Source organism: Camellia sinensis, chromosome 3 (assembly GCF_055761805.1).
Source record: "Camellia sinensis isolate YWXY chromosome 3, ASM5576180v1, whole genome shotgun sequence".
NCBI lineage: Eukaryota > Viridiplantae > Streptophyta > Magnoliopsida > Ericales > Theaceae > Camellia > Camellia sinensis.
In genome coordinates, this window is record NC_138963.1 from 201988320 (window position 1) to 201999109 (window position 10790).

Sequence of the window (10790 nt, forward strand, 5' to 3'; positions counted from 1 at the left end):
GCAGTTAGCATGATACGCAGAGCCCGGTGCATGCAATACTGATGAATGATGCACGCATGCATAGCATAAGGTATGCTAAATTAAACATGACCTATTACTAACCATCAAAGCAGGTAAGTAAAAGGGAGAAAGAGGTGGGGGTTGGAAGACATGCACACACTCATCCACACTTATTACAAATTCGCCCTCGCTCGGAGGGACCAAAAGAATAATACAATTCGAATAGTGAATTAACTATCCTAGCTAATTAATTATTACAGACCAACTAAATTAATTAAACAAATTAATTAATTTAAGAAAGCAAGAAAAAGGGCCTCGGGAAGAGGGCCCAATGCACGCGCGCTTGGGTCTTGCTCGGAAGTCCACTGCCATGCGCAGGCTGCCTCTGTTTTCCCTGCTCTGCCCCTCTGAAAACTTCCAAAGTCTCAGAATTGCTTCCCTGGACATTGGGAGACACCACCGGCCGAGGGGAATGGCCACCGGCAGTAAGATGTGATCATCGGCTGTTGATGAAGATATCGGCCACGGATGGATTACCGGTCGGCACTATGTGCAGTCGATCGGCAAAAAGTTCCTGCAGAATCTGTTTGACAGCAGCAGAGGACAGAGCTTTGCATGGCAATGCAATTCGAGCAATGTATGCACCAACCATATCCCTTATCATGTTTATTACTCAAAGGGACGTGGTCCTTGGTTCTAGGACCATCCATCGCGCATTTCAATGCGTGATGGCCCAAGAGACCAAATTATGCATGTTGATTTCAAATGCAATGCAAACCAACAAACAAAGGGGCTTCTACCTCTATCATGACTCACTTCAAGAGGTGAGGCAATGCATGCACAAGGCAATGCAACCTAGGCATGCGAGCTAAGGATGCAACATGGCAATGCAATGTGTACACGCAAGTATGCAAGCAACCATGCGAGGTGAGCATGCAATCAAGCAAAGAGATGGACTTAAACATGGTTTAGGCAGCCCTTACTAGGCCTAAAACAGTGGCCAAGGTGCTCGAAAATGAAGGTCTAATAGGCACACAAACACGCATGCGAATGATCTCCAACACTTCAAGCATTAAAGAGCAATTCTCAAGCACACTCAAGAGGATGCAAACACGGACATATAGTATGCAAATTAAGCCTTGAAAATCATGCAAGAACATGGTGCCAAACCAACCCCAACAATGCAATCAAGGTATGCAAGCAAAGTCCAAGATTCAAAGCAAGCTAAAGGGGTATTGAACCACACTTAACTAGCCCAAACATGGCATGAATTAAGCAACTAAAATCAGGGTTTTAGCATGTCAAAATGAACCCCCAAAACCACTTAGATGACATCTAAATGACTCACACATGGAAGCATGCACAAATGCACTTTCAAGGAGCATGAAACACAAACTCTTGAAACATCAAAGAGCCATGAAATGCAAGTATACAAGCATGCTAAGTGGACTGAAATGACATGGAAAATAGTCCCAAATCACTAAATCAAAGCAAGTAATGCATGCTATACACTCACATACTTGAAGCCTATAAGCTAAAATGCAAAGAGGCTATGCAATGCATGCTAAAGTCGACCCAAACAACTAAGGACAGACCTTAAACATGGCAAAATAAACATGAAAGCTTCACAAAGCTAGGCCTAAAGCATGCTAGAACAATGGTTTACAACCTAAGACATGTTAAGGCAACAAAATGGCATTACAAGGAATGTATGCTAAGAAAGCATGGTGTACCAAAACCAACTTAAAACAATGCTATTTCATGGAAAAATAAGAATAAATAACAGCTAAGGCATGGTCAACAAGAGCCTAAGCTAGGTGCTCCCCCAAGAGGCAAAAAGTGCCCTTTTCAAGGACAACAAGAAGAGGGGGTGACCCTCTCCTTCTTGGGACGTCAAGGCACCATCCTCACCTCTGAAATCCCTCAGGATTTCAGTGGTGAGGAGGCCCAAACACCAAGGTCTCGGAGCTCTCCCAAAATGGCACAAAATGGAGCCTTACAAGGCTTAAGAGGGGTCAAACAACCCCAAAGCTTGAAGCAACCTTAAACAACTATTTAGAGGACCTAAAAACATAAGTTTTTTATGTTATACACAAAGCTCAAAAATAGTTTCAAGATAGGCAAAAATGCTATGCAAAAATGGGGTAAAAAGGGACAAAAGTCTTACCCTTGTAGACCCTCTTCACAAATGGTGGACCAGCTGTCTCCTTAGGTCCAAACCAGCTTCAAAACTCTGAAAACAACCCTCAAGGGCCTCAGCTCCAAGGAAAGGTGTGGTAGTGTGTGTTTGAGTACAAAACTAAGGTTTAAACACACACAATACAATAGAAGGAGAGGTATAGATATAGGATAGATACAAAACCCTAAACCTAGAACCAGAGCTTCCCTAACAATTTTTTCTAACCCTAATGCCAAGAGAGGAGCCCTCTTCTTATAGGCAACTCCCTCTTGTAAGGCTTCCAAAACAAGCCATCCAAGAGGGAAATCCCTCCATACACGTGTATGGAGGGAAACAGAGTGGGTGCCAGCTATCACAGCTGGCACAAAATATCTACTAAATGTAGATGAACAGTGGTCGGCCATCCAAAATTGCCACTTTGACAAAATAAATGGCCGACCGGCAACAAAGAACGCCGACCGGCAATATATATTGCTGATGGCATAGAATCACTGGCCGGTGGCCTCAAGCCGTGGCCGGTGATGTGTGGGGATGCCTCACAAGGCATTCCCTGCCCCTCCAAGGCAAAACACAAGTGTTTGGTGCAAAACCAGACACAACACGGTCGAGTCGAGAGATCCTGAGGCAAGGCGCGCAACTAAGACCTCCGGGAACTCAAGACGAACACAAACAAGGGTAATCACCAAGTGTTCCAATGGTGACGTCCAAGTCTTGAGGACGGTCAAAAATGGGGTGTCTACAGTTGCCCCTCTTTGACAGAACTCGGAAGTCATAACAATGACGGGAGTGAATGTCAAAGCCTAGAGATGACCCATTTTTGACAAGGCCGAAGACTCAGACAAACATGCAAGACAATCAAGATATGCGCCTAAAGGCGGGGGCAAGATGCAAGACAATGCACAGAGCCAGACATAACTTATAATCATGCAAAGAAAGTTGTAATGAAGCACACATGCGACAGTTTTAAGCTGGCATACACCAATGCAACTACATTACAAATGCAGAAAGGATGTAAGAGAATTATGCAATTCTCGATACGTCTCACTCAGAGGATACAATACCTGTGCAGTTCGTCAGGTTGCACCAGCCTCAAATGAACCGTACATACAATATCGTGCCTGCAAAGAAAACAACTAAACAGGTACAATGTTATTAGCAACATGCATGTCAATGCAAAAATGAATGCAAAATGATATGCAAATAGATTGATGGAGGTAACAAGTCCGTCTACCATAGAACGATCAACTGAACTATGAGTAATGTAGACGGACATAAGAACAAGTATTGGGGGGATGACATAAGTGGGGAAACGACCCGCTGGGGAAAGGACAACGATCCTAATGCTGGATGCAACAATTACACTACAATGTAATATACACAATGAAAATGTTGGGGAAAATGGCAATGGATATGGCACGCGGGCCAAACCAAATCTTGCCTAGGCAAAGCATGTATGCATACAAGCCATGTCTAACATAGAACGGTCCACTGAACTATGTTTTGACGTGAAAAGTATGGGCACACACCAGACCAAGCTCAATATGGAAAGGCGCAAGCCATAGGCAGAGGTGATGCAGTGAATGCATGCAAGCTACAATGCAACATCTACAAATATGCAATGGAATGGAAATATTGGATATGGCCTGCAGGCCAAACCAAATCTTGCCTAGGAAGGCATGTACACGTACAAGCCGCGTCTAACATAGAACGGTCTGCTGAACTATGTTTCGACGTGAAAAGTATGGGCACATACCCGACCAAGCTCAACATGGAAAGGCGCAAGCCATAGGCGGAGGTGATGCAGTGAATGCATGCAAGTTACAATGCAATATCTACAAATATGCAATGGAAATGGATACAATGGATATGGCCTGCGGGCCAAACCAAATCTTGCCTAGGAAGGCATGTACACATACAAGCCGCGTCTAACATAGAACGGTCCACTGAACTATGTTTCGACATGAAAAGTATGGGCACATACCAGACCAAGCTCAACATGGAAAGGTGCGAGCCATAGATGGAAGTGATGCAGTGAATGCATACAAGTTACAATGCAATATCTACACTATATTACAATGATGCATGACAATGCAACTATTTACGATGGTGCATGACAATGCAACTATTTACGATGATGCATGACAATGCAATTATATTTTTTGTTTTGTTTTTGTTTTTGAAATGCAAATGCATGATGATGCATGATGCATGGAATGTGCGAAAACACGCGGCTTTTGAGATGCACGTGAACTTGAATATGCGACAACGCGAGTCGCTTGAAATACATGTATAATGCAATTTATCAAAAGTCGTTCGGGCACGACAAACACCGAAGGACTTGCACCTTCAGAGGATTTAGGGTCTCCTAGACCGTCGTATGTTGCACAAGAAATGCATAATAATGCAAGTGAACTCGAAATGCGTAACAACGTGCGGCTTAAGATATGCATGACGATGCATGATGCATGAAAATGCATGAAGATGTATGATTTCAAAATGCACGACAAAGTGCGGCTTTTGAGACGCATGACAATGCGACCGAGCGGGTTTAAGGTCTCGCCAGACCGCGCGTGTTTTTGGTCCCACCGGACCGTCAAAGCTCGGCTTTTGAGATGCATGACAATGCGACCGAGCGGGTTTAAGGTCTCGGCAGACCGCGCGTGTTTTTGGTCCCCCCGGACCGTCAAAGCGCGGCTTTTGAGATGCATGACAATGCAACCGAGCGGGTTTAAGGTCTCACCAGACCGCGCGTGTTTTTGGTCCCGCCGCACCGTCAAAGCGCGGCTTTTGAGACGCATGACAATGCGACTGGACGGGTTTAATGTCTCGCCAGACCGCACGTGGTTTTGGTCCCGCCGGACCATGCTAAATGCGTGCATTTGAGATGTGATGTGCAAGACAGTGCGATGCGCACGATAGCGCGATGGGATGCAATGCACAAGATATTGCGATTGAAATGCGATGCACATGGGGCGACTTTTGAGTTTTGTAAAAGCCAAAAGGATACGGAAAGGATACACCTTGCACGAATTCGAGTGCCACGCATAGAAGACACGATCCGGGGTCAAAACGGAGGCCGGTTGAGCGTTGGAGATGCACGTTTCTTGCACCATCTTGAGCAATGAAGGCCCTGAACCACACATATAACCCCAAAAAGGATGTAGGAGGCTCCAAAACCACTGTAGGAGGCCACCGGATGTCCACCGGCCATCCATCAGCCATCATGCAATTTCCATCGGCAAACTATTTTGCCGACCGGCAAAAAGTCCCTGTATCGGGGCAGTTCAGTCATTTGGCCACGGGTCTTTTAAAATAGGGCTTCTAGCCCTATTTTCTTCACTTCCGCTTGCTCGAAATTTCTCCCCCTCTCTCTAGATCATTTTCCTCTGATTTCCTCATATTCTGGCGTTCTAGCTTCCATTTCGTCGTCCGATTCGCGAATACCTTCGCATTTCGAACGTTTTGAACCGATTGAAATTTCATTTCAGTGTTGTTTTTTTCGATTTCCGCCACTCAGGACTTGTTTCCCTCGAGTTTTTCTCGATATCTGTGCCTTTTCCGTACTTTGCCTTTTCCGGCTTTCTCGGGGTTGACTTTTTGTTGACCCTTCACATTCTTTCCCGGTTTTTCATCTTCCGACCATTTTCACATTCTCTTCGAGATGGCGGACGATCTTCCACAGGGCGGGACCCCTCCAAAGCACGAGATGGATCCCGAGGCCGAGCCCTTGCCACTTCACATCCGGCCGTTCGATCCGGAGACCTACAGGCCTGCGGTTCATGTGATGCTCCCCGATGGACTACGGCAGTTCCGGAGCTTCGAGAGGGGCGTGGCACCCGAGCTTCTCCTGCGTGAACCCACCTCCTATCTGTCCTTCGGCGCTTCTGAGGTAGCATTCTTTCTTCTGTTTTATTATTTTCCGCAATGTAGAACATAACTGCCATTAGTTGATTCTGTTCTTTCACTGCTTAGCCCGGATGCATTGATACACTGTACACTGTAGTTGATTGCAAACAAACTTGCAACCGATATCTGTTTGAAACTTACACGTGCACACACACTGCACTGACCCTGAATCACCCAAACGCACGGCGCACACTGTATTTCACTGCATACATACTGGTACCCGGTATCTGCTTGAATCTGAAAACATGCACACATACTGTATTTGCCCTGAACCACTCAAACACGCTGACACATCACACGTTGTAGTTCACTGTAAGTACACCGACACCCGATGTCTGTTCGAATTTGAAAACATGCACACATGCTGTATACCTGTATGCTTCTTAAAACTGCGTTTTCAATATTGCCTCGCAATTGTTGTTTTTTTTATTACAGGGGGATTCCCATACCATCCGCGGGTATGGGAATGTCGTTGCTCGGGATTGGTACATTGAGCTGCCAGACGTGGTTCGTCATATCATCGACGAGGCCAGTTTTGGCCTCTTCTGCAGGGGGCTCTCCCGGCTTACGACCTGCAGGCCCTTGCTTGCTGCTTTAGTGGAGAGGTGGTGGGATACCACCAACTCCTTCCACTTCTCCGTCGCGGGGGACATGACGATGACCCCTTATGATTTCTCGATGCTCACCGGCATCGGGGTAGGGGGTGATCCGATCCCCTTCGACACCAATATGGATGAGTGGGACACTGCCCAGCTGTACCTGCTCGGCACTCAGCCACCCCTTGCCCGGGCAGGGTTTGTTAGGTACTCGTGGTTCGAGAGCCACTTCCGGATTCAGCCATCCTTGGCGGAGGAGGCGCAGATGACCCCAGAGGAGGTGGATCAGTATACGCGAGGCTTCATTATGTTTCTGCTCGGGACGACCCTTTTCGCCGACCGGGCAAACACCATGCCTCTATGTCTGTTGAGCGCACTAGTGGATGTTAGGCGGATCTGCCGCTATGACTGGGGTGGCGCCAGCTTGGCCACTTTATATGGTTACATGAGCTCTTCTTCCCGCCTCAGCGGACAGCTTCATGGCGACTACTGGCGAGCTTGGGAGGTACACCTTCTTCCCCTTTTACATTTCTGTTTCACGTTTTCTATATTCTGTACACTGCATATACCACAGTCTGCCTCTCACTGACTATATACTGCACACGCGGCACACATATACTCTGCTTTACTTTGACTGTATACTACACACACTATATACTCTGTACAATACACTACACAACACACGGCTCTGCCATTCCTGCTTTATTCTGTATTTTGCTTTATCTGATAGTCATACTTATCTCTGTTCTGCAGTTGTGGGTGTATGCCTACTTTCCCAGGCTTGCCCCAGTACCTGATGTGGAGACCCCACTCGGCGTCCCATTTTCTCATCGCTTTGATGTGCGATGCGTGCGGAGACCACGGGAGTCTTTTATTTTCTTTCGCCACTACTTCGACACCATCACCGCCACAAAGGTATGTTTAACTTTAGAATTTGCTTAGGCTTCGCTTAGCACTGTATGTTTGATAACAGATAGATAACAAACTGCATATTTACCCGCAGATCACCTGGCAGCCCTGGGCTCCATTGCCGGCCGTGGTGAGGTATCACTACGAGGGCGCAGAGGAGACGGCCCGTTGCCGGATTCTGTTGGAGCGCACGGTCTATCGGGCTTGGTACCTGGGCGAGCGTTTCTTGCGTCAGACCCTGGGTTTACCGGAGCAGATAGTCCCGGGTCCGCCTCCTGCCCATATGAGAGATACTGAGAGGTTCACCGCCCAGGAGATCGCCGATTACATGATCGGCTGGGACACGGGGGACTTCAGGGGCGAGGACGACTTCAGAGAGTATGTCCAGGCCTACATTATGCGGCCTCTAAGCGGTGGTCGCCGAGCTGAGAGAGGGGGACCTGCGGTGCTAGTAGCTGGAGCAGGAGCTGGGGCGAGGACGTCGAGGACGGCTCGTGTCCGTGGCAGGAGCGGAGCTCGGAGGGGTTAGAGGGTTAGCTGGCCAGCTCTGCCCACTATACTGACATGCCGAGGGTAAGGTGGGGGGACATACCAGGTTCCCTTTGCTCTTCCTCTGGCTGACCATGAGTTGGTCGGGGTTTATGGCTTACCTCTGGTATGTACTACTTCATCTTGCATCTTGCATTGTCATTTTATTTCAGTTTATTTTGATATTCCGCAGAATACTGATGCCTTTGATACTTTTGCAGGCGTCCTCTGAGTACACCCGGCAGTCCCTGGAGTTGAATGCCTCCATGATGGGGATGCTACAGCGGACCTTCGACCTCCTGGCCCTCTACAGTATTCCGGTATGTCTTCCTGACGACGGTCTCAAACCATTCATAAACTGATTTGCGTAATCTGATGCACGACACAACACCTGACACACTGATCTCACAGCGTCTGATACACTGCATGCACTGCATTTATACACTGCACTCTGCACTGATAAACTGCTCACGACATTTGCACACTGTACTCATACACTGCATTCTGCACTGATGGGCTGCTCACGGCATTCACATACTGTACTCATACACTGCATTCTGCACTGATAGGCTGCTCACGGTATTCACATACTGTACTCATACACTGCATTCTGCACTGATAGGCTGCTCACAGTATTCACATACTGTACTCATACACTGCATTCTGTACTGATAGGTTGCTCAGGGCATTCTGATATATTTGCCTTTTGTGCTTTTCAGCCTCCCTTCCAGATTCCTCCGGCGGGTGGCGCTCCGGCTGGGCCCTCTATTCCTGCTCGAGGAGGGCGTGGAGACGCTGTATGTCCCCGTACTAGGGCAGGGCATGTTCATGTCGGGAGTAGCTCTCGGGCGCCGACCCCTAATGATGACGATGATGATGATGATGAGTCCGAGGCAGAGGCAAAGGCCGAGTCATGTGAGCAGGCTGGAGATGACTCAGAGTCAGGCTCAGATGGCGATGCTGATGACGATGCCCCTGGACCTTCGTCCAGGAAGAGGGTGAGGACAGATCCCCGGGCCCGAGACTACTGATGATGATCCAGATTACTGCTTTTTTTCTTTTTTGTACTTTTTTTCTTTTTTTCCTTCTTTTTGCTGGTAGTTAGATTACCTTGTACTACCACAGGCAGATTTTTGTTTTCAAAGCTATGTACTTGAAAAAGATAATGAAATGAACAAACGTTTTGCTTAAAAAGTGTTACATTTACATATCTCATGTATTGCATCGCATCACATCATGTTACACCTCAATGTGAATGGAATTGACCTATTGTCTGAAAAAATTGAGCATTTGTACTGTAATGATCAGATAACCAAACGGCCTCATAGCAAAACAGTCCAAGCAACACACTGCTCAAACTGAACGTACAGCCCATACTCTGTTGGGGATTAGTCTGCGTACAACCCCTAACACCACACTCGGTTCATTCTGCATATAGTAAATCCTGAACAAACGGCCCAATTTGACAAGACCGAACACAAAGATGGAACCAGTTGAAGTTGAAGCACGCTCAGATGCCTCAAATTTTTTTTCTTCTTCTTTTGCTTCGCACAGATGTAGAGAATGGCACAGCACCCTGAGCATAAACGATTTTCAAAATAGAAAAAGGATTTTCAACCGGGGTATCGAGCCTAGAACTGAACACAGCGGGAATGACTCAAAGAAAAGGTACACGACCTAAACACCTCGAGTAACACTCGGAAAAGACCCAAAACAAAAGTTGAGGTGAACAAAACGAAAGACACGACACGCGGACATGTTCAACGAAAGACCTCAAATCTCGAGGAGCCAGTTCCTCCGGGTATGTTTCCCATCCTTTCTGATTTGTGATTCTCACATCGCTAGGCCCTCAGGCTCGTTTTTTTTTTCTCTCAAAACCCTTTTCCTTACTTTTCTCTCAACTTACACCTCTCTATTCTTTATTCTCTCATTTTTCGTCCCTCCCCAAGGTGATTGATGAATGAATAGGAAGTTGCGGGTTCATGCCCAACGCCATTAGCTCACAACTATTTGTTCTGGCGGGTAGAGTGCCTTCCTGGTAAGTATGTTGACGACGGGGGAAGGACAGAACACCTGACTCAACTGTGCCCCTAGTTCATCATTTTGACCATTTTTTGTTTTGGTTTTCTACTAAAACAATTTTGACCAAAATGAGAGTCGGATTAACACACTTGTTCGATCTTTGATTTGAAATCATACAAGTCATGCCATGAGCACTGAAAGTTTTCCTTCCTTGAGTCCCAGAAAATGGTCCAATTTTGAAAAAATAAAACAATTTTCGAGAAAATGGTCAACCTCAGTAAAAATTCTCAAAAACTATTTTTATAAACAGCCGCCGCCCAACGAGCGCAGAACTTACTCTCGAGATGCACAACCTCGGATTGGAGGCAATGGAAAATTGCCCCTTGTTTGAAGGACGCTGCACGGCAACGGAAAGTTACCCTTGGTTTGAATGGTGACTCATGGCAACGGAAAGTTGCCCCTTGTCTGGATGACACCGTAGCATTTGGTAAACAATCTTCGTCAGTGATGATTGCAAACGAACTCTCTCGGATACAGAGAAGACGAAGATGGTTAAAACCAATATATGGACACAGTCACTTTGAAGGTGTTGAGGGCTGGACTTCAGGATGAAGTTGCCTATGGTTGTCACAACCGAACTATCGGATTCA